Source organism: Chiloscyllium punctatum, chromosome 41, assembly GCF_047496795.1.
Source record: "Chiloscyllium punctatum isolate Juve2018m chromosome 41, sChiPun1.3, whole genome shotgun sequence".
Classification (NCBI taxonomy): Eukaryota; Metazoa; Chordata; class Chondrichthyes; order Orectolobiformes; family Hemiscylliidae; genus Chiloscyllium; species Chiloscyllium punctatum.
In genome coordinates, this window is record NC_092779.1 from 15,225,490 (window position 1) to 15,249,139 (window position 23,650).

At 46.6% G+C, this 23,650-nt stretch overlaps 1 long non-coding RNA gene across 2 annotated transcripts in view; it reads left to right on the plus strand.

The window, feature by feature from the left end:
• Nucleotides 1–22,556, plus strand: part of LOC140464869 (uncharacterized) — a 40,511-nt gene extending 17,955 nt beyond the window's left edge. Inside the window, exon 3 of one of the 2 annotated variants that reach the window (XR_011955002.1) lies at nt 22,456–22,556. This is a non-coding gene — a long non-coding RNA (uncharacterized lncRNA). Of the gene's footprint in view, nt 1–17,648; nt 18,644–22,455 lie in introns of those variants that run through there. The other variant, XR_011955001.1, reaches the window with a different exon arrangement.
• Nucleotides 22,557–23,650: the final 1,094 nt, after the last annotated feature.

The window sequence follows — 23,650 nt, forward strand, 5'->3', positions numbered from 1 at the left end:
GGTGAGAGGTAGAAGGCTAAGAGGAGAGTTGAGGAGTAACTTTTTAACCCACTGGCTGGTGGGAGTCTGGAACTCAAAGCCTGAAAGTTGCGCTGAGTTGTGAACTCTGAAAACATTGAAACAGAATTTAGATATTTACTTGTGATATCTCAGGCTTCAGGCCCACAGACGAAGAGCTGGAATATGGGATTGGTGTGGTCAGGTCATTGTTGACTGATCAGGATGGATGGGCTGAATGGCCCCTATCTGTGCTGTAAATGTCTATTAGGCTGCCTCCCTTTCCATAGGCCTTTACAAACTCAGTTTCACACACAGGCACTATTTCCAAGCAATCTGGATAGCAGATGACACTGCAGAATTCTCTTCCTCAGAAGGTGGGGGAAGAAGGGTTTTTTGTGTATTTTCAAGGGCAGAGGTGGTGAGATTCTTGGTGAGCAACAGGGTGACAGGTCCTCAAGCGTATCTGGGACAATAGAGTAACCAGAGCCAAAACATGTGGCGCTGGAAAAGCACAGCAGGTCAGGCAGCAGCCAAGGAGCAGGAGAGTCGATGTTTTGGGCATAAGCCCTTCAACAGGAATATAGGGGGAGAAAGGGGGCTGAGAGATAAAAAGGAGGGTGTGGGTGGGGGTGGGGCTGGTGTAAATCATCCAGAGAACTCCATTAGTGCCTTCATTTGAAGATTTCTACATATTTGCTTCTCCTTGTGACTGTCTCCCTGCCTTTTACTGCCTCCTCACTTCAACAAGTACAGATGTCTTGACAGTTATTCGGTGTTTGGCCAATGGTGACCCTACTCACTTAGATTTCCCTCCATTTTGTCACTTGGCTCCTCTACCTTGTCATGTCATGGCTGCTACCTCCTCCCAACCATTGACAAGAATGCCTCATCTTCTGTCCCGGGATCCTCCAACCACACGGCATCAACATCGACTTCACTAGTTTCCAAATCTCTCCTCCCCCCACCTCATCTCAGATCCAACCCTCCAACTCGGCACCGCCCTCTTGAACTGCCCTACCTGTCCATCTTCCTTCCCACCTCTCCGCTCCATCCTCCCTACCAACCTATCACAATTACCCGACACCCTGCATCTATCTATTGCCATCCCACCTATCTTTCGCCCAGCTCCACCCCCATCCGCCCCTATTTCTCTCCCAGCTCCCTTCCCCCCACATTCCTGATGAAGGGACTAGACCTGAAACTTTCACTGTCCTGCCTTTTCGGATGCTGCCTGACCTGTTGTGCTTTTCCAGCGCCACAGCTTTTGACTCTGCTCTCCACCATCCTCACTTTCTCCTAGTTGAGTATTCAGATCCACCATGTTCTTATTGAGGGCACAGCGGGCTTGAGGGGCTGAGTGGCCTACTCCTGCTTCTCATTTCGATGTTGGTATGCAAGATTGTTTCCCAATTAATATAGCTTTTTGCCCTCCTCATGGTATCAGAACAAACACTTCTGTTAATAGGTTATTTGTAAAAATCACTCTGCCAGTGATGGATGAGTGGTGAAGTGGTTTTAACAAATAGGTTTACAATGACTTTAATGTAGAAAAGGTTTGAAGGTATTTCAGATTGGTTGAAGATGGTTTAGGCTGTACTGCAGATCAATGTAGTACTACTCATATTGACAAGCACCCAGCAGATTAAACTGGCCTCTGCAGCCAACATTTACTGCGTGGCGTTCTGGTTGCCTTGCTATAGTAAGGATATTATTAAATTGGAGAGGGCTCTGAAAAGATTTACCAGGATTTAGGGTGGCACGTTGGCCCAATGGTAGGGCAGCACAGTGCCGGGGACCTGGGTTCGAGTCTAGCCTTGGGCAACCTGTCTGTGTGGAGTTTACAGATTCTCCCTGTGTCTACACTGCTGCCTCACAGTGCCGGGGACCTGGGTTCGAGTCTAGCCTTGGGCAACCTGTCTGTGTGGAGTTTACAGATTCTCCCTGTGTCTACACTGCTGCCTCACAGTGCCGGGGACCTGGGTTCGAGTCTAGCCTTGGGCAACCTGTCTGTGTGGAGTTTACAGATTCTCCCTGTGTCTACATGGGTTTCCTCCCCCCCACCCAGTGCAAAGATGTGTGGGTTAGGGTGAATTGGCCATGCTAAATTGCCCATAGTGTTCAGGAATGTGTAGGTTAGGTGCATTAGTCAGGGGGAAGTGTAGAATAACAGGCTAGGGGAATGGGTCTGGATGGGATACACTTTGGAGTGTGGATGTGGACTTATTGGACCAAATCGTCTGTTTCCACATGTAGGGATTCTATGTTGCTGGGACTGGAGGGTTTGAGTTATGGGGGAGGCTGGATAGGCTGGGACATTTTTCACTGGAGCGTAGGAGGCTGAGGGGTGACCTCATAGAGGTTTATAAAATCATGAGGGGTATAGATAAGGTGAATAGTCAAGGTATTTTTGAGTTGAAAGTGTGTTGCTGGAAAAGCACAGCAGGTCAGGCAGCATCCAAGGAACAGGAAAGTCAACTTTTCAGACCCGAAACACCGATTTTCTTGCTCCTCGGATGCTGCCTGACCTGCTGTGCTTTTCCAGCAACACACTCTCAACTCTGATCTCCAGCATCTGCAGACCTCACTATCTAGTCAAGGTATTTTCCGTGGATTAAGGGAGTTCAAATCTAGATGGCATAGATTTAAGGTGAGCGGGGAAAGATTTTAAAGGGACCTGAAGGGCAACGTTTTCACACAGATGTTGGTTTGTATTTGGAATGAATGTGCGAGGTGGAAGATGAGGTGTTCTTGTCAATGGTTGGGAGGTAGACATGTGGGGGCAAGACAGAGTGGAGTAGCCAAATGATAAAATGGAGGGAAATCTAAATGAATAGGCTCACCATTGGCCAAACACAAGTAGCTGGAGTAGTAGATGCAGGTACAGCTACAATATTTAAAAGACATTTGGACAGGTACATAAATTGGAAAGGTTTAGAGGGATATGGGCCAAATGCAGGCAAATGGGGCTAGTCCAATTTGGGACACTTGGTCAGCATTGACAAGTTGGGCTGAAGGGCCTGCTTCCTCGTTGTATGACTCTATTGGCCAAAATTAATGGCAGAATCCTCATTCCTCTATGGCCACTGTCAGTGTAATAAAGTGAGATCTACACTCAAGAAATAAAACTAGGGGCTTTGTTGAACGTAACGCTGTACAGATGATGGCAAGCAAAGACATTTGACTTTTAAATGGAATCAAGTTAGGTAAAGGGGCAGTACAAAGAGATCTGGGTGTTCTTGTACACCAGTCAATGAAGGTAAGCATGCAGGTACAGCAGGGAGTGAAGAAGGCTAATAGCATGCTGGCCTTCATAACAAGAGGGATTGAGTATAGAAGCAAAGAGGTTCTTCTGCAGCTGTACAGGGCCCTGGTGAGACCTCACCTGGAGTATTGTGTGCAGTTCTGGTCTCCAAATTTGAGGAAAGACATTCTGGCTATTGAGGGAGTGCAGCGTAGGTTCACGAGGTCAATTCCTGGAATGGCGGGATTACCTTACACTGAAAGACTGGAGCGACTGGGCTTGTATACCCTTGAGTTTAGAAGACTGAGTGGGGATCTGTTTGAGACATATAAGATTATTAAAGGATTGGATACTCTGGAGACAGGAAACATGTTTCCGCTGATGGGTGAGTGCCGAACCAGAGGACACAGCTTAAAAATACGGGATAGACCATTTAGAACAGAGATGAGGAGAAACTTCTCCACCCAGAGAGTGGTGGCTGTGTGGAATGCTCTGCCCTACAGGGCAGTGGAGGCCCAGTCTCGGGATTCATTTAAGAAAGAGTTGGATAGAGCTCTCAAGGATAGTGGAATCAAGGGTTATGGAGATAAGGCAGGAACAGGATACTGATTAAGGATGATCAGCCATGATCATATTGAATGGTGGTGCAGGCTTGAAGGGCAGAATGGCCTACTCCTGCACCTATTGTCTATTGTCTATTTACACACACTGCGGAGTTATATCCAGAGAAAAGATATAGTTTGTTTTAAATTGCTTCCCCACTCTGATACACATTCTTTTACAGTACCCATTTCATTCATCACTAACATTTAACCATGAACAATTAACACTTTTACTCTACGTTCCCACCCCAGGGCGGCTCTAACACACAGGTTTCCTGTCCCTCAGTGACGAATCTCCAACTGCATTCCTGGTTCTTCTGGGAGACGAGTGTTTCCTTGGAGCCTAACACATTGACAAGGGACATGAGAGCTTCTGACAAAGCCTGGTCTTTGGGATGAGACCTACACATAGACTGGAATGTGGCAGCAGTGAAGCTCAGTCAAGGAATAGCTGATTCACAGGGTGTCACTCTCTCTCTCTCCCTCGAGAGTGCCATATCAGCTACTTGAAGCTGTAGGGCTGGGGTTGAGGTTTCTCTTGGGATATGCCACGTTCATGTTGATGATCTCTGTGCAGCATTGCAAAGATATTTAGCCCACAACTGGGTTGGCTTGTGTAAGAGTGACACCATCCAGTGTCACTGAAACCTCAATGGTCTTGAATTCTCAGAGATCTCCTCCTTACATCATTGAAGATATGTTTCCAGCTCCATAATTCCCAATATCCCAGATTCTATGATCACTTTACAGGCTGTAGGAAGTTCTGAAGTTCCATTCCGAGTTACTTTCTAGTTTCTTGTCGGCTGTCTACTGTGGGAGGAAAAACTGTTGCTGCATCTCCTGGGAATATTCTCGGAAATAGACAACATTCCTTTCTCAAGAAAAGAACATTGAGGATGACAACTGGGTATTCAGGAATATTCTTCCTGAATCTGAAAATATGGGATGATTTGAATTTTTGGAATCAAGTAAATGAATGACCTGTGTGTTAGTTCCCTTCTCTGTAACTATATTCTGAGAAGAGCAAACCACTCTCTGGAATGTTGTCTGGTTTTCCAACTCTTTCCTCAGCATCTTCTTTTCATGCTGCTTCCAAATTCTGGTTTGAGAGAAATGTAGGGTCTGTTTCCGCTCTCCCTAACCCCCCCCCCTCCCTTCAGAGCACCAATTCCACCCCCCCCCCCCCCACCCCCACCAACTTGCAATGCTAGGACTGAAATGTCTTTGGGTTCTGCTAACCTGAAGGATATCTAAAGATAGGCAAGCAGCGCCAATTAATAAATAATACCTGTGTTTGAGAATTACATACAAGGTCCCCCAGTCTCTTCCTCATTGCAGTGGTACTAGCTTGCATGGAACCTCTGATTCCTGTTCATTCCGAGCCCCAAAGTTTAATGGAGGAAGTTTGGAGGATACCTGGCCTACCATCATGGTTCGTATTTGAAAGGGTCAATACACCTATCCTATTCAAAACTAGTCTCTCTCCCATTCATCTTAGCCTCTGCATTTCCAAATTCATCTGGAAAGAAGTCAAGTTCTTGCTATGGGCTTGTCATAATCCCCAGGAAGAGTTAATCCTGGCCCCCTATTAGCTGGGACTCCTCTCGTTTGCTGTGATCTGTTTAATTTTCTGCATTGCTGCTGCAGCTTAGTCTGGGTTTTCTCTTTGCACTGTCTATTTAACTGGATGGGTTGTGTTCCTGTCAGCAGAGTTCCCTTAAGGCTTAACAGACAATCAATTTTTCAATGTATAATTTCAGTTACATCACATTGCAAATCTTTGCTATAAATTCTGTGTTACGATCAAGCCCTCCACTATCACCTGATGAAGGAGCGTTGCTCCGAAAGCTAGTGTGCTTCCAATTAAACCTTTTGGACTATAACCTGGTGTTGTGTGATTTTTAATTTTGTACACCCCAGTCTAACACTGGCATCTCCAAATCATGAGTTCCCTTATGACCTTGTCTTTCGCTCGCCCGGATTTTCTGAATGCTCAGATCTTCCCCATGTCAGTAAACATATTCATTTCTGTAAAACTTCACTCACTGTGGACGATTGACTTCTTTCTCTGCTCTGGGCCTTCTCCTGCCCTCCTTCCATCTCCTCTACGAGTTTTTGTGTTCCAGGGCTCATTGCCGAGGTACGCTAAGGAAGCCAGTCGCTAGCTGAGCTTCCCTGTGGGACATCCTCCCACCTTTGGCTGGGGGTCTGGCCTCATTGTTTATGGTCACAGTCTTCATTTCAAGCTCCTACTGCCCAACCTCTGGTTCCATGGGTCTGGTCACCACTGTCACCATGTAGTAAAGGGAGATCAACACCCTTCTGAGTGAACAGGTTGGTTAGAGAGGATTTCTTACCTGGAGCTCTGCAAGCCCTGGCCCAGTTTTGCGTGACCTGAAGTCACTCCGACACAGCTCCCTTTCCACGTGCTCCATTTGCTACTGTTCAAGTTGGGGTTCAATTCCCTTTACCCTATGGGTTGTAGGGCCTCTTCTGTGACTACCTGCATCTGGGAGAGAAAGTGAGGGGCCATTGAGATTGAGGGAGGGGTACACCAATGGAGCAATAGGGGTTAGAGAGAGATCAGTGGTGCTGGTTTGCGAGCTAAATAATCTGCTGACCCCCTAGCTTGCTGCTTGTGGGATCTTGCTGTGCCACAGGTGTACATTGCAACACTTCAAAAACGCAATGCTGACCATGGAGCACTCTGGGGCATCCTGAGGTGGTGAAAATGCCGATACTGATTCCCGGTCTGTGTGATCAGCCTCTCAGAATCCCTTACTGAAGGTGTTAGATTCTCACCGTCTGTCAAGTACTGGTGGAATACCCAAAGAATTACAGATTGCTGACTGCACTGGCTACCGAGAAATCTCTGAAAGTGGTGCCGTGTGGGTTCCCTAAGTAAGCCTCTGCATTTCCAAATTCATCTGGAAAGAAGTCAAGTTCTTGCTATGGGATTGTCATAATCCACCAGCAATCTCTGAAGCTCTTCAAAATGTGTCACATGGTTTTAAAATTGAAAGTTAAAAATCACACAACACCAGGTTATAGTCCAACAGGTTTAGTTGGAAGCACTATCACTTGGATCGCTGCTTGTTCATCAGGTGATTGTGGACAGGTGATGAAGGAGCAGTGCTCTGAAAGCTAGTGCTTCCAAATAAACTTGTTCAACTATAACCAGGTTTTGTATGATTTTTAACTTTGTACACCCCAGTCCAACACCGGCATCTCCAAATCATGACTTTAAATGGAAAGTCATGGAACTGGAAGAGGAAGACTCGGTCCAGTCTAAAGGACAGCATTTCTGGTAACATAACACTGAAGCATCAGCCTTGATTATACATTCCATGTTAGAGAACTGAGACCAGGGTCCAGATCCTTCTAACCAAAGGCGAGAGTATTTCCAATTGGAGTTGGATTTAATCTATGTAGGCTCTAGTGATCTCAACTGGAGTAGGCCTCAATAATTATCTCAGTGCCCTGAAGGTGTCTGCTCTTCACTGTTCTCTGGTGACCCCTGCTGGAAAGTATCTCTTTGTGAAGGTTGGGTGAAGACAGGAACTGGTGGTTCACGTAGTCAAAACCTCTGTTGCTTTGCAATACAAGATACAAGGATATAGGATCCATCATAACCCTGGACCTACAGTTTGGATGTTGTTTTCAGAAGAAAGTTAAAAACTACACGACACCATGTTATAGTCCAACAGCTTATTTGGAAATACAAACCTCTTCCCTCCGAACGCTAGTGCTTCCAAATAAACCTGTTGGACTATAACCTGGTGTTGTGCGATTTTTAACTTTGTCCACCCCAGTCCAACACCGGCACCGGTTTTCCGGGGAGAGTGAGGGAATGAAAACTTAATGCGTATAGGGGTGAAATGTCATGAAATGGAGATTGAAGGAGGCTATTTTAATGTCATGGATCAATCTCATGGAGCCATTAATACAGAATTCACAGAACGTGCAGTAAATGCATGATAACTTATGCAGTTACAGTAAGGTCCCTGCAATAGGGTGCATGTTTCCCTGAGCACTAATTCACAAATGGACAAGTCTTGGTTTTAAAGAGAAAGATTTAAAAATTATAAATCAGTGGCAAATTTGCTTCCAAACTGATCATCACCTTCCTGGGCTTGTGTTGATATAAAGTAGGAGACCACCACATGCAGCATGTAGTCTGAGTCTCACGCACCATCCTGCCGTGGAAATTTATCATTTTTCTTCAGTGTCGCTGGGTCAAAATCCTCAATCTCCCTCCCTGCCAGCACTGTGGGTGTCTCTCGACCACATGGGACTGTAGTGGTTCATGAATACACTCTCAAGGTCAACTGGGGATGGGTAATAACTGCTGGCTTTCCCAGCGATGCCCATGTCCCATGAACAAATAATTTAAAAGATGCTCCATTCACACTATTCAACACAGGTTGTGTTTGCACTGAAGGCTGGGCCTCCTTGGGTGTTTAGAGCAGGATTTCAGGCATCTCCTTCTGACAGACATGACCTCTCAAATCCTTGGATATCAGCAAGACCCGTGCATCTTCTGAAAGAGTTTGAATCTTTGCAAAGGATCCAACAGACTTTTATTATATCTCACAAATATATCATATTATAGGATCATCCCTAGTGGTAGCAGTATAGGGAGACAAGGTTGGAAAGAAGGCTATGGAATGTGCTCCTTCATTGACAGAGGTATGGAATACATAAGTAGGAATATAATGAAGCTACTATATGAGACACTGGTCAGGCCACACCTGTATTCATCCACATTCCAGGATGGACGTACCTGCTCTGGAGAGAGTGCAGAGCAGATTTACTTGAATGTTGTCAGGGCTGGAGAACTTTAGCTACGAGGGAAGACTGGGGAGCCTGGGGTCTGTTTTCCCTGGAATGGAGAAGGCTGATGAAGGATGATATAATTGAGGGACAGGTTGTCCTGCTACAACGTGACAGTTGTGTCCCTCTGCAGCCTCATGCTGTAGAAGGTGGCGAATAGAAAATCGCTAGACCCAGTTCAGTAGAAAGTTTGAGTTATCCAAACAACATCCACAGTTAGTCAATCGTGTTATGACCAATTTGCATGGGCGGCACGGTGGTACAGTGGTTAGCATTGCTGCCTCACAGCACCAGGGACCTGGGTTCAATTCCCACCTCAGGCGACTGACTGTGTGGAGTTTGTACATTCTCCCCTTGTCTGTGTGGGTTTCCTTCGGGTGCTCCAGTTTCCTCCCACAGCCTAAAGATGTGCAGGTTAGGTAAATTAGCCATGATAAATTGCCCATAGTGTTAGGTGCAAGGGTAAATGTAGGGGAATGGGTCTGAGTGGATGCGCTTCGGCGGGTCGGTGTGGACTTGTTGGGCCGAAGGGCCTGCTTCTACACTGTAAGTAATCTAATCTAAAAAACAAGCATTAAAGCAGAATGGCCTGTGTACAAAATTGTGAGCTAGAATAGACAGGAGGAATCTGTTTCCCTCGGCAGAGAGTTCAAAACCCGGGGTCTCAGACTTACGCTAAGTGGCTGAAGGATTCAAGGGGAAGGTGAAGAAAAACATTTTTATGCAGAGGGTGGTGGGTGTCCAGAACTTGCTGCCCGAGTTGGTGGTGGAGGCTGAGATCCTAAACTCTTTGAAAACGTATCTGGATCGGCACCTTAAGTGCAGTAAGCTGCAGGGTTATAGGCCGAGTGCAGGAAGATGGGATTACAAAGGACATCTGGGTGTCTTTGAGGCCCCCCCCCATACTGTATCATTCTATACTGCATCATTGCTATACTGTATCATTGCTATGGCTCTCTGGGTTTTATTAGTTTCTGGGATGGTATTAAGTTGATCAGCTACAGGCAGGACCACACTTCCTTCAGCATGTCATGCTTCAGGAGGCTGGTTAAGATGGAGCCTGAGACTATTATACCCAGAGGTCACATGCTATGATAATGTGATGAAATCGTGATTCCGTCTCTTTGAGGTGCACTGACACTCTGTGAGATGTAACACAATAGGCTGGGCAATCATGGGCACCTGACCAAGCCCCTACCCTGAATGTTTGACCTGACAGTTCACCCCCTCAGATAATTGAAAGCCCCCTTCCCATCCCCAAGACCCTCCCACCTCTCTAACCTACCCCCTCACAACCAAACTGCTGCCCAAACCCCTCATCCACCCTGTACCCCTAACCCCTCACCCACCTGTACCGCAAACCCCTCACCCTCCCGATACCCCAAACCTCTCACCCACTTATACCACAAATGCCTCACCCACCTGTACCCTAAACCCCTCACCCACCTGTACCCTAAACCCCTCACCCACCTGTACCCTAAAACCCTAACACACCCTGTACCCCAAACCCCAAACACACCCTGTACCCTAACCTCCTCACCCACCTGTACCCCAAACTCCTCACCCACCTGTACCCTAAACCCCTCACCCACCTGTACCCTAAAACCCTAACATACCCTGTACTCTAAAACCCTAACCCACCCTGTACCCCAAACCCTTCACACACCCTGTATCCCAAACTTCTCATCCACCTGTACCCCAAACTCCTCACCCACCTGTACCCTAAACCCCTCACACAACCTGTACCCTAAACCCCTCACCCACCCTGTACCCTAAACCCCTCACTCACCCTGTACTGCAAACCCCTCACTCACCCTGTACTGCAAACCCCTCACACAACCTGTACCCTAAACCCCTCACCCACCCTGTACCCTAAAGCCCTCACTCACCCTGTACCCCAAACCCCAAACGCATGCTGTACCCCAAACACCTCATCCACCCTGTACCCTAAACCCCTCACCCACCCTGTACCCTAAACCCCTCACCCACCCTGTACCCTAAAGCCCTCACTCACCCTGTACCCCAAACATCTCACCCACCTGTACCCTAAGCCCCTCACTAACCTGTAACCCAAACTCCTCACCTACCTGTACCCCAAATCCCTCACCAACCCTGTACCCCAAACTCCTAACACACTCTGTACCCCAAACCCCTCATCCACCCTGTACCCCAAACCACTAACACACTATGTACCCCAAACCCCTCACCCACCCTGTACCCCAAACCCCTAACACATTCTGTACCCCAAACCTCTCACCCACCCTGTACCCCAAACCCCTAACACACCCTGTAACCCAAACCCCTAACACACCCTGTACCCTAAACCCCTCACCCACCCTGTAGCCTAAGCCCCTCACCTACCTGTACCCCCAACCCCTCACCCACCTGTATCTCCACCCCTCACCCATCCTGTACCCCAAACCCCTCACCCACCTGTACCCTAAACCCCTCATCCCTACTCCTCACCCACCCTCTTTCTGTGCTGTATCTGTTACTGCTTCCATGCCTTTTTGGCACATACTCAGCTATATTATGGAATTAAGCATTGTGATGAAGGAATGGTTAAAAGAATGTATTTTGTTTCATATAACAGTCCAGACTCAGGATTTTAATCACTGCATGTAGACAGGGGAGCAAAGGGGGATACTGTCCCATAAGCTTTGCAAAAATGCTAGTGTAGCACATCATTACTAAGCACAAAGAAGAATAAAATAACTTGTGTTTCGATCTCTGCTTCTTTACGATTGCTGTGAGAGCCATTGAGTCTCAATCTCAAAAGGCTGAAGAAAAATTTCCTTTTTTTCTCTGTTTCCTTCCTGCTATAATATTTTTTGACTGGTATATACAGAATTCACTGAGCTAAGGAAAGCTCTGACTTCCTCTTACCATGAGGTTGTGCAAGACAGAGCAAGGTCATGTGAGATTGCATCACTTCCTATGATAATGTACACATACAACTAGCAAGTTACACCATTGGGATTAACCCTTTCTCCTCCACCTTCTGCCATAGAGACATGGACTCATAGAGATGAACAGCATGGACACAGACCCTTCGTCCAAGCTGACCAGATATCCTAAATTAATCTAGTCCTATTTGGCACATACCCCTCTAAACCCTTCCTATTCATATACCCATCCAAATGCCTTTTAAATGTTGTAATTGTACCAGCCTCTAACACTTCCTCTGCCAGCTCATTCCATACATGCACTACCCTCTGCGTGAAAATGTTGCCCCTTAGGTCTCTTTTATATCTTTCCCCTCTCACTCTAAACCTATGCTCTCTAGTTCGGGACTCCCCCACCCCAGGGAAAAGACCTTGTCTATTTAGGAGACAGTGAGGACTGCAGATGCTGGAGATCAGAGAGCGTATTGTTGGAAAAGCACAGCAGGTCAGGCAGCATCCAAGGAGCAGGAAAAGCCCTTCATTCCTGACGAAGGGCTCCGGCCCAAAACGTCGATTTTCCTGCTCCTCGGATGCTGCCTGACCTGCTGTGTTTTTCCAGTGACACACTCTCAACCTTGTCTATTTATCCTATCCATGACCCTCATGATTTTATAAACCTCTATAAGGTCACCCCTCAGCTTCCAATGCTCCAGGGAAAACAGCCCCAGCCTGTTAAGCCTCTCCCTATAGTTCAAATCCTCCAGCCCTGGCAACATCCTTGTAAATCTTTTCTGAACCCTTTCAACATCCTTCCTATAGCAGGGAGACCAGAATTGTATACAATATTCCAAAAGTGGCCTAACCAATGTCCTGCACAGTCGCAACATGACCTCCCAACTCCTATCCTCAATGCTCTGACCAATAAAGGAAAGCATACCAAATGCTTTCTTCACTATCCTATCTACCTGTGACCCTACTTTCAAGGAGCTATGAACCTGCACTCCAAGGTCTCTTTGTTCAGTAACACTCCCCAGGATCTTACCATTAAGTGCCCTGATTTGCCTTTCCGAAATGCAACACCTCAATTTTTCCATTCTGGAGTATGCCAATGTGCCACATCAATGTTGATCTTGAAGGTGCAGTTTGCAATCTGTCAATACTCCGAAGAGTGGCACAACAGACTGTGAGGCTGAAAACAGCAAATGCTGGAGATCACAGCGGGTCAGGCAACATCCATGGAGAGAGAGCAAGCTCATGTCTGATGAATGTCTTGGGTTGTATGGTGGCTCAGTGGTTAGCACTGCTGCCTCACAGTGCCAGGGACCCAGGTTTGATTCCAATCTCAGGTGTCTGTGTGGAGTTTGCACATTCTGCATGGGTTTCCTTGCACAATCCAAAGCTGTGCAGGTTAGGTGAATTGGCTATGCTAAATTGCCCATTGTGTTAGATGCTTTGGCAGGGGTAAATATAGAGTAGAGGAATGGGTCTGGGTGGGTTACTCTTCGGAGGGTCGGTGTGGACTTGTTGGGCTGAAGGGCCTGTTTCCACACTGTAGGGAGTCTAGTCTAATCTAAAGTGTCATCTAGGTTCAAAACATTAGCTTGTTCTCTCTCCATGGATACTGCCTGACCTGCTGTGATCTCCAGCATTTATTGATTTCAGTGCAGATTTCAGCATCTACAGTGATTTGTTCTTAATGACTGCTAGGCTGCTAGAGCATTGTACACGATGTGTTCATTCTCTCAGCTACATCACCACAGGGAGCTGTTGGGGAAAACCCAGATAATGTCTTGCAAAAGGCTGATAATGGGGATGGAAGGACTGTCCTATGAGGAGACATTCCTGACGAAGGGCTTTTGCCCGAAACGTCTATTTTCCTGCTCCTCGGATGCTGCCTGACCTGCTGTGCTTTTCCAGCACCACTCCAATCTGTCCTATGAGGAGAGATTGCTTTGTTTGGGCCTGAATCCACTTGAGTTTAGAAGAATTTTATTTTTATTCACTCGTGGGAGATGGGTGTCACTGGCTGGGCCTTTGCGGCTCAGTGGTTAACACTGTTATCTCACAGTATCAGTGACCCAGCCCCAGGTGACTGTCTGTGTGGCGTTTGTGGATTCTCCCCGTGTCTTTGTGGGTTTCCCTGTTTCCTCCCACAGTCCAAAAATGTGCAGCATAGGGTGGATTGGCCATGCTAGGTTGCCCATAATCTCCAGGGATGTGTAGGGTAGGTGGATTAGCCATGGGAAATGCGGGGATGCGGTGAGTCTGGGTAGGATGCTCTTTGGAGGGTCAGTATGGAAATAATGGGGCGAATGACTTGCTTCCACACAGCAGGGATTCTATGATTGTTGCCCTGAAGAAGGTGCAGTCTGTGTGCTGTAGGTTTTCACTTCTTCACTCAGAGGCTAACAAACCTGTGGAAGTCTCCAGCACAGAAGGCCAAAGAGCTGGTCAGTGAATATATTGAATATACATCCGGTCAAGTGCTGGAAATCTGCTGCTGCTCTGTACGGCTCCTGGTCAAATGTCCCAGACGTGTCGGCCTGAGAGAAATCGGTTAGGAGAAAGTAAGGACTGCAGATGCTGGAGCTCAGTTGAAGGGCTTATGCCCAAAATGTCGATTCTCCTGCTTTTGGATGCTGCCTGACCTGCTGTGGTTTTCCACTCTCGACTCTGAGAGAAAATCGATTCCTGGCTTTGTCAACAGGAACCTTGAGGTCGGGGTGAACCATGTGATCAGGTCCATACAGTGAGCTGGAGTCACCAGGCCTGCACGTTGCTTTCTTTCTTCCTGATGGGTAGGAGAATGGGAAACGGTGTATCAATGAGGCGAGATGACATTATAATGGGAATACTAATGCATTTAAAAAGACCTCTTACTGCTCAGTGACTCTTCAGAACTGGTTTTCCAGTTTCCACAATCCGTTGTTTTGTTTCATTTCTCTAATTTACTGACCATGTTGTTCGATTAATACAGATTAGATTAGATTCCCTACAGTGTGGAAACAGGCCCTTCGGCCCAACCAGTCCACACCGACCCTCCGAAGAGTAACCCACTCCCCTCTGACTAATGCACCTAGCACTATGGGCAATTTAGTATGGCCAATTCACCTGACCTGCACATCATTGGACTGTGGGAGGAAACCACATATTAGTTTCCCAGAAACAGAATATTGTGAGTTCTGGGACAATGTTTCAAATAAACACATTTTCTTGTTGTATTCATGTTTATAAAACAATAAAATCCATATTTTTTTTCAGGCATGTGTTCATAATCTACTTATGATGTTGAATTTTTAACAATTACACAGATGTGTAATGAAAATGCAGGAAAATAATTACTGCCCTTGAATTCTCATTAATTCCGCTGAATTTTGTTTTACAGTGGGACCAGAAGGTATTTATTTTGCCCTTCTCCCCTACAAAAAGGTTTGCTGACCATTAGCATGGAGTTCAATACCAGTCGGGTGCCAAGGGAATGATAAAATTAAATGTGGAATGTGGTCTAAATAACTTGACTGAAACTGCAGTTTAATTTGATTTAATAACTCTTTGCACTACAGATTCAACACAAGAAATCGGCAAATCAGCATTTACTTCAAGGTTAGGGGGTCAGTTAACTTGGACGGTTGATTTGTAATGCAGCAGGACACCAACAGCATGTGTTCAATTCTGCATTGGCTGAGGTGACCATGAAGGACTCTCCTTGTCAACCTCTCCCCTCGCCTGAGGCACGGTGACCCCCAGATTAAACGTCTACCTGTCGTCTCTCTCTCTCTCTCTCTCTCTAATGAGAGAGTAGGTCTGTGGTGACTGTGCCTTTACATTAAGGTTGTAAAATGGTAAAAAGGGGTGTTAAAATAAATGTTTAGAATGGAGTGTATGAAGGTGGTAGATAATTCAAACAAATATGTTTTGTCCATTTTCGGACCTAATCTAAGAATCTGATGAAAATAAGGAAAGTAAAGGTAGTGGGGAAAAAACCTTGGCTATTCACCCTATCCATACCCCTCATGATTTTATAAATCTCTAGAAGGTAACCCCTCAGCTTCTGACTCTCCAGGGGATTCTCGGCCACTAAAGTTCAAATGTTTGCACCCCCAGGGAGTCAAGTGAGATTGGGAGGCAAAGTGGAGGTGAGGTCAAAGTCATGTCTTATTGAACGGAGGAACAGATTTCTGGGTGTGAATGCTAAGTAAAGGTAGTAGAGGAATTAATGGAACTGATAAGTGACAAATTTGCTCAGCTTGATTGCGAACACTTTAAGTCTCTTGTTGTGGAGATTGCAACAGCAGTTTTGTTTTGATCTTCCAAACTTCCCTCCATTCTCAGCAACTCCAGTGAGTGAGGAGGTAGCAAGATTAGGAATGCTCTTCAAGAACAGGGCAGTGGGGAAACAGTGAATGAAAACTGGTCAACCTTGATATCACTTACCAAGACAATCCATTGTTGATAATATTTAGAAAGCCAGTGTATGATTGGGCAGAGTGGACATGATGTTTTTCAAAGGGAAATTGATTAGAATGATTTCAGGTTGTAACTATAAGGGGAAACCAATGGTCTTGTACATTTGGATTTGCAAAAGGCAGTTGTCCGTGAGAAAGATAGTGTGATTGGGTGGTAATGTATTAGCAAGAATAGAGGATTAGTTACTAGGCAGAGTGGGGATAAACAGGTCAAGTTCATCTTGGTTGGCTGCTAACAGTGGGTGCTCCAAGCCACATCCATAGTCAATCTAAATTCAAGACGTGAATAAAGAGAGTGAGTGCCAGGTTATTGATAATACAGAGTTAGGTGGAATTGTGAATTTTGAGGAGGAGCTGAAGAATCAGCAAGGGGATGTCAAAAGGTTAAGTGAGTAGGGAAGAAGGTGGCAGGTGGAACATAGAATATGGGCAAGACTTTTATTCCGTAGCACGTCGTAATGATCTGGAACCCAATGCCCATGAGAATGGTGGACCATTAATAGTTTCCAAGGAAACTGGACAGGCATTTAAAGGAAATATTCTGGATTAGTGGTGCTGGAAGAGCACAGCAGTTCAGGCAGCATCCAAGTAGCTTCAAAATCGATGTTTCGGGCAAAAGCCCTTCATCAGGAATAAAGGCAGTGAGCCTGAAGCGTGGAGAGATAAGCTAGAGGAGGGTGGGTGTGGGGAGAAAGTAGCATAGAGTACAATGGGTGAGTGGGGGAGGGGATGAAGGTGATAGGTCAAGGAGGAGAGGGTGGAGTGGATAGGTGGAAAAGAAGATAGGCAGGTAGGACAAGTCCAGACAAGTCATGGAGACAGTTACTGAGCTGGAAGTTTAGAACTAGGGTGAGGTGGGGGAAGGGGAAATGAGGAAACTGTTGAAGTCCACATTGATGCCCTGGGGTTGAAGTGTTCCGAGGCGGAAGATGAGGCGTTCTTCCTCCAGGCATCTGGTGGTGAGGGCGCGGCGGTGAAGGAGGCCCAGGACCTCCATGTCCTCGGCAGAGTGGGAGGGGGAGTTGAAATGTTGGGCCACGGGGCGGTGTGGTTGATTGGTGCGGGTGTCCTGGAGATGTTCCCTAAAATGCTCTGCTAGGCGGCGCCCAGTCTCCCCAATGTAGAGGAGACCGCATCGGGAGCAATGGATACAATAAATAATATTAGTGGAATTGCAAGTAACTGGAATGGGTTATGAAATTAAATGGGGAGTGGGACTGACTGTTTTAAATCTTCCCCCACTCACCTTAAACCAATGCCATCTAGTTTTGGAGTCCCCTAGACTGGGGAAAAGACCTTGGCTATTCACCCTGTCCATACCCCTCATGATTTTATAAATCTCTATAAGGTAACCCCTCAGCCTCTGTCTGTCCAGGGGATTCTTGGCAATTAAGGTTCGAACTGATGGATGTTTGCACCCCCAGGGAGTCAAGAGAGATTGGGAGGGAAAGTGGGGGTGAGGTCAAAGGTTAATATGTCTTATTGAATAGAGGAACAGATTTCTGGGTGTGCATGTCACCCACCTGCTGTTAGTTCCTTAACTATTAAGTTTGACCTTAAATACTGATGTCAAAGCTGACAAGTGCCATTTTGTGCTTTTTTTCTATAATTCTTAATGCAGTGTTTGGAATATCAAGATGTGTATTTATAAACTGATGGAAGGAACCACCATTTAAAACTCACCGGGCAAATTCTACTGCAGAAAAAGGCAGTTACCGTCCTACCTCACTCCAAACTGTCATCCCTGACTCCTCGAAACTGACTCATTCCTGATGAAAGGCTTCGGCCCGAAATGTCGATTCTCCTGCTCCTCGGATGCTGCCTGACCTGCTGTGCCTTTCCAACCCCACACTTTCGACTCTGATTCTCTGCAGTCCTCACTTTCTCCTCATTTTCAAAACCAGCCCACTGATGGAAAATGGTCAAGGTGCAGAATGTTTGTCGGGTGAAAGGACGTTCAGCCTTTTGATTGAGGACACTGTCAGCACACAAGATACACAATATTTTCACATTAAACATATGAATAACTTCAGGGAAGGGGTGTTTGATGTATCTGAGAGCATGTTTATGCTGATAGCTCATGAAAGCCGTTTTAAAATTTCCTCATGCAACATGGCAGATTTCTATCCGAGGTAGTATTTTGATCAGAAGAAAGATTCCCTCATCGTATTGTGGTGCTTGTGTGTTCATAGCTCACTCGGGAAATCTGGTTGCTGTGGCAATATGTGCTTTTTAACATGTCTCTTCTGGTCTGGGGCTACAGTAGAGTCTCCAACATCTTTTCCACCCTCTTACCTGCAGCCGACTGACGTGTATTGGAAGGATTTACACATTGACAATGAAACTTGTGAGGCAATGTCATGAGCTCAGCATACTTGGTGACCAAGTCCTGAGGTGGCACTGGGACCTGGCTTGTCAGGCTGTGAGCCAGCGAGTAGGGACCGAATGCACCACAGAACATTTCAATGTACTTCTACAAAGGCAATTAGGGACAGCCAATAAATACTGGTCCAGCCAATGATGCCCCATGTCCCACCAGTGAATAAATGAAAAGCACAGTGCAGGAGGAACACAATGAGTTACACAGGACCATATCTACCAGAGAAGAAAGAAAATAGCCAGGGAGGCTCTCGATTGAGAATGAGTTTTTAAAACTCATTTATGGAACTCGGGTGTCACTGGCTGGCCAGCATTGATAGCCCATCCCTATTTGCCCTTCAGAAGGTGGTGGTGAGCTGCCTTCCTGAATCGCTGCAGTTCACTCGCTGTGGGTTGACCCACAATGCTGGTCGGGAGGGAATGCCAGGATTTTGACCCAATGACTGTGAAGAAATGGTGGTATATTTCCAAGTCAGGGTAGTGAACGGCTTGGAGGGGAACTGGCAGGTGGTGGTGTTCCCAAGTAGTTGCTGCCCTTGTCCTTCTAGGTGGAAGTGGTCATTGATTTGGAAGATGCTGTCTAAGGATCTTTGGTGAATTTCTGCAGTGCATCTTGTGGATAGTACACTCTGCTGCTACTGAGCACCGATGGTGGATGGAGTGGATGTTTGTAGATGTGGTGCCAATCAAGTGGGTTGCTTTGTCCTGGATGGTGTCAAGGTTCTTGAGTGTAGTTGGAGCTGCACCCATCCAGGCAAGAGGGGAGCAATAACATTGTAAAAATGCTTGGGAAACAATTTTTGATCACTGAACCATGGGTAGTTAAGATTTCATGGCTTTCAAATAGCATAAATAACTTGACAAATGTTCATATTTTTCAGCGTGAGTGTGTGTAATTCAAAAACTAAAAGAGTTGTAATTCAGAACTGGGTGATCTCTTCTGTTTTGGCAGATAAGGATGCAGCACGGTGGCTTAGGGGGCAGCACAGTGGCTTTAGGGGGCAGCACGGTGGCACAGCGCCAGGGTCCCAGGTTCGAATCCAGCCTCAGCCACCAACTGTCTGTGTGGAGTTTGCACATTCTCCCCGTGTCCGTGTAGGTTTCCTCCGGGTGCTCCAGTTTCTTCCCACAGTCCAAAGTTGTGCAGCCTTGGTGAATTGGCCATGCTAAATGGCCCATAGTGTTAGGTGCATTAGTCAGAGGGAGGTGAGTCTGGGTGGGTTACTCTTCGGAGGGTCAGTGTGGACTTGTTGGCCCTGTTTCCATACTGTAGGGAATCTAAAAAAAAATGCAACATTGAGTATCAGAGAAAGGAAGTCTCTATGTTAGATTAGATTCCCTACAGTGTTGGCCCTTCGGCCCAACAAGTCCACATCGACCCTCCGAAGAGCAACCCACCCGCCTCTGACTAATGCACCTAACACTATGGGAAATTTCCCATGGCTAATCCACCCTAACCTGCACATCTTTGGACTGTGGGACGAAACTGGAGCACCTGGAGGAAACCCACCCAGACATGGGGAGAATGTGCAAACTCCACACAGCCAGTCGCCCGTTACTGATGTAGATGTTTCTCTGGGTGATGTTGGCTCAGTGTCCTTGGGCCAGTTGCAGGAACATGCAGTTTTGAGTTGAAGGTGGGGATGGGGGTGCAGAATTGATACAAACAAAAACAACGTGTTCTTTCTTGCACAATGTTTCACAGCTACAGAGAAGGGAGGGCGTTGCAATCTGAAAGGGGCACTTGTCGATGTTGAGTGGGGGCAGTGAGGAAGTCCACTTATCATCCACCATAACCCATGGGAACAGAATTAGGCCATTCGACCCATTGAGTCTCATCCTTCCTTTGACCATGGCTGATATGTCTGTCAACCCCATTCTCTTGCCTTCTCTCCATAACCCTTGACCCCCTCTGGGACGTACATGTGAGGGTCAGACACTTAGCCAAAGACCAGAGAATCTTTCTGTCAGCAACTTCAGGAATGAAGATAGAGAGAGAATTGGGAGGAGGACATTTATTTTAACTAAAGCACCAAAAAAGTTAGGGAGTGCCTAGTGCACGACACAACAACAGCCACCTGCATTTATATTGCATCTTTGAAAGAGTAAAGTGCCAAGCAGATGTTAAAGAAAGAAGGAAAAAGGTGTTGAGTTTAGGTAGCAGGTCCCACTGTTTAAGGCTCAGGTTGTGATATACAAATGTTAAGGATCTTAAATATATATTAAATAATTACTCAATATGCAGCAGTTTTATCTAATTACCAAATCACCAGTTTATGCTAACAAACTGAAATATTTTAATGGACTCCAGGATTCAATAAACTGTTTTTTAAGCTACCACTAGATGGCACTCTTTAATTGTTTTGCATGTCACAACACAGTTATTGATGAGTGACTTGTTCCTTGAATTATTAACAGATCAAACCATTTCTCTGACCTGTATCCAACTGTTTCTCATCACAATCAGCACTTCTCTAACACCTTCAGACCTAATCTAGCCAGAGTGTTACCAGATCATAGCACAGCTCTCTCATTAGAGAGAGAGAGACACACACACGCACAACTGGTGGTGGTAATAACCTGAGGGTCACCATGCTGCACATGAGGGGAGAGGTTGAGAAGGAGAATCCTTTATGGCAACCTCACGCAGTGATGGGAATTGAACCCAGGCTGTTGGCATCACCCAGCATTGCAGACTAGCCAATCCAGCCAACTGAGTTAACCAAACACCCCCAATCTCTGACGTTTCAGAAGGTATGGCAGAATTGCTGAGTATGGTCTGCAGTGTGTGCTCTACAACACTCCATGTTGGCACTGTGATGGCCTAGGGGGGTGTTATTACCGGACTATAGACCCAGGCAATTGTCCTGCGACCCAGGTTCAATTCCCTCCATGGCAAATAGTGGTATTGGAATTCAATAAAAACCTAGAATTAAGAATCTTAATGATGGCTGTGAATTGATTTAGATTAGATTACTTACAGTGTGGAAACAGGCCCTTCGGCCCAACAAGTCCACACCGACCCGCCAAAGCGCAACCCACCCATTCCCCTACATTAACCCCTTTACCTAACACTACGGGCAATTTAGCATGGCCAATTGACCTGACCTGCACATATTTGGATTGTGGGAGGAAACCGGAGCACCCAGAGGAAACCCACGCAGACACGGGGAGAATGTGCAAACTCCACACAGTCAGTCGCCTGTTGGGAATTGAACCCAGGTCTCTGACGCTGTGAGGCAGCAGTGCTAATCACCGTGCCGCCCACATTGCTGGTTCACTAATGTCCTTTAGGGAAGAAAACTGCCATCCTAACTTGGTCTGGCCACAGCAACATGGGTGACACTTACCTGCCTCTGGACAATAAATGCGGGTGTAGCCAGTGATGGCCTCATCCCATGAATGAAAGAAAAAGAAAGGAGTTTGTGCAGAGTCCAAGCAATGCCCTGGACCCTTCTGCCATCAGGACTTTTGCGTGAGTGCCAGCAAAAAGGGGAACAACAATTCATGCCGAAGAAGGGTCACTGGACTTGAAGCATTAACTCCGTTTTCTCTGCCCACAGATGCTGCCAGACTCGCTGAGTTTCTCCAGCAATTTCTGTTTTCTGTAACAGTTTGTGCAGAATGTGAGTGCGATGCCGAGTGCAAGGCATATAACCCACAATGATTTGTCTCTTCTTCCTCCAGCCCCGTACTATCACAAATTACTGCCGAAGGTGACATGCCCAGGGAGGTTGTTCAGTGCATCAAATGCAGTCCAATCCAATCCTGCAAAGCATTGAATGAGAGGCAAAGCTCAACTCCTTCATGAATGTTGGGAACTTGTCAACTTGCTGCTTCCTTCAAGGAAGGTGACAGGAAATTGTTTTCAAATTGTTCTGAAACAAAGGAGATGAATAAAGAAAGAACCCCAGAGTTATCTCATTCTGATGTTAGGAGGTTTGGGGAGATGCACACTTGCACTTGTTAATTGCTGTGAACCTGGGGATCAAATTCAGTCTCTTTTGCCTTTAGTACAGCTGTATGATTCAATTTTCTTTTATTTGCAGGAGTGTGATTGTTTTTATATATAAGCCGAGCTGAACCACCTTCCTGCCTTCTAGTTTCCAGATGGACAAAACAGCAGCAGCTGGACACTGGGAGACAGGGGTCAGGGTTTGAACGTGTGTCCCCAATCCATAGCCCCATTAAAGATGGCTGCTGGGAGGAAGGTGCTCACGTGTGGAGTTGTCAATCTGCCCCGTGTGTGTGCGGAGTGACAATACTTCACCCAGGTACTGAAATAAAATAAAGAATCCTGGCTGCTGGAAATCTGAAGAAGGGTTTATGCCCGAAACGTTGATTCTCCTGCTTCTTGGATGCTGCCTGACCTGCTGCGCTTTTCCAGCAACACATTTTTCAGCTGCTGGAAATCTGAAACAACAGCAAGTCGTAGAATCCCTACAGTGTGGAAACAGGCCATTTGGCCCAACAAGTCCACACTGACGCTCTGAAGAGTAACCCAACCAGACCCATTCCCCTGAATGACCTCCACCTCCCTGAACACCATAGGCAATTCAGCACAGCCAATTCACCTAACCTGCACATCTTTGGACTATGGGAGGAAATACATGCAGAAAGGGGAAGAATATACAAACTCCACACTGACAGCTGCCCATGGCTAGAATTGAACCCAGGTCCCTGGCGCTGTGAGACAGCAGTGCTAACCACAGAGCCACCATGCCACCCCAGCACTAGTCAACCTCAGGAAGTCTGACAGTGTCTGCAGAGAAAGAGAAATAGAGTTAACATTTCGGGTCCAGTCTGAGTTTGATCAGACATTCAGAAAGGATCTGCCCTGTTTTGGTATTTTTGAAATCAGAAGACTGAATACTCCAAGCTGACAAAGTGCTCACTGATTGTGGTCACGTGACTGCACTGACTGCAGGGCTGTTCAGTTTATATGGTTTCCTCAGGCCAGGGCCCCTCCCGCAACCTCAACCCCATCCCTTCCCTTCCCCCTGACCTGATACTGGGCGCTTCCCTGGGCAGCAACCCCTCCCCAATCAGGAACACCGCCAACTCCGCAGGGGTCAACCACTGGCCCCTCATCACAATCTTTTTCCATTCACTTGTGGAACATGGGCATTGCTGGCTGGGACAGTGTTTCTTACCCGTCCCTAGAAGCCCTTGAGAAAGTGGTGGTGAGCTGCCTTTCTTTGCCGTTGCAGCCCACATAAAGCCCTAAGGGAGGGAATTCCATGA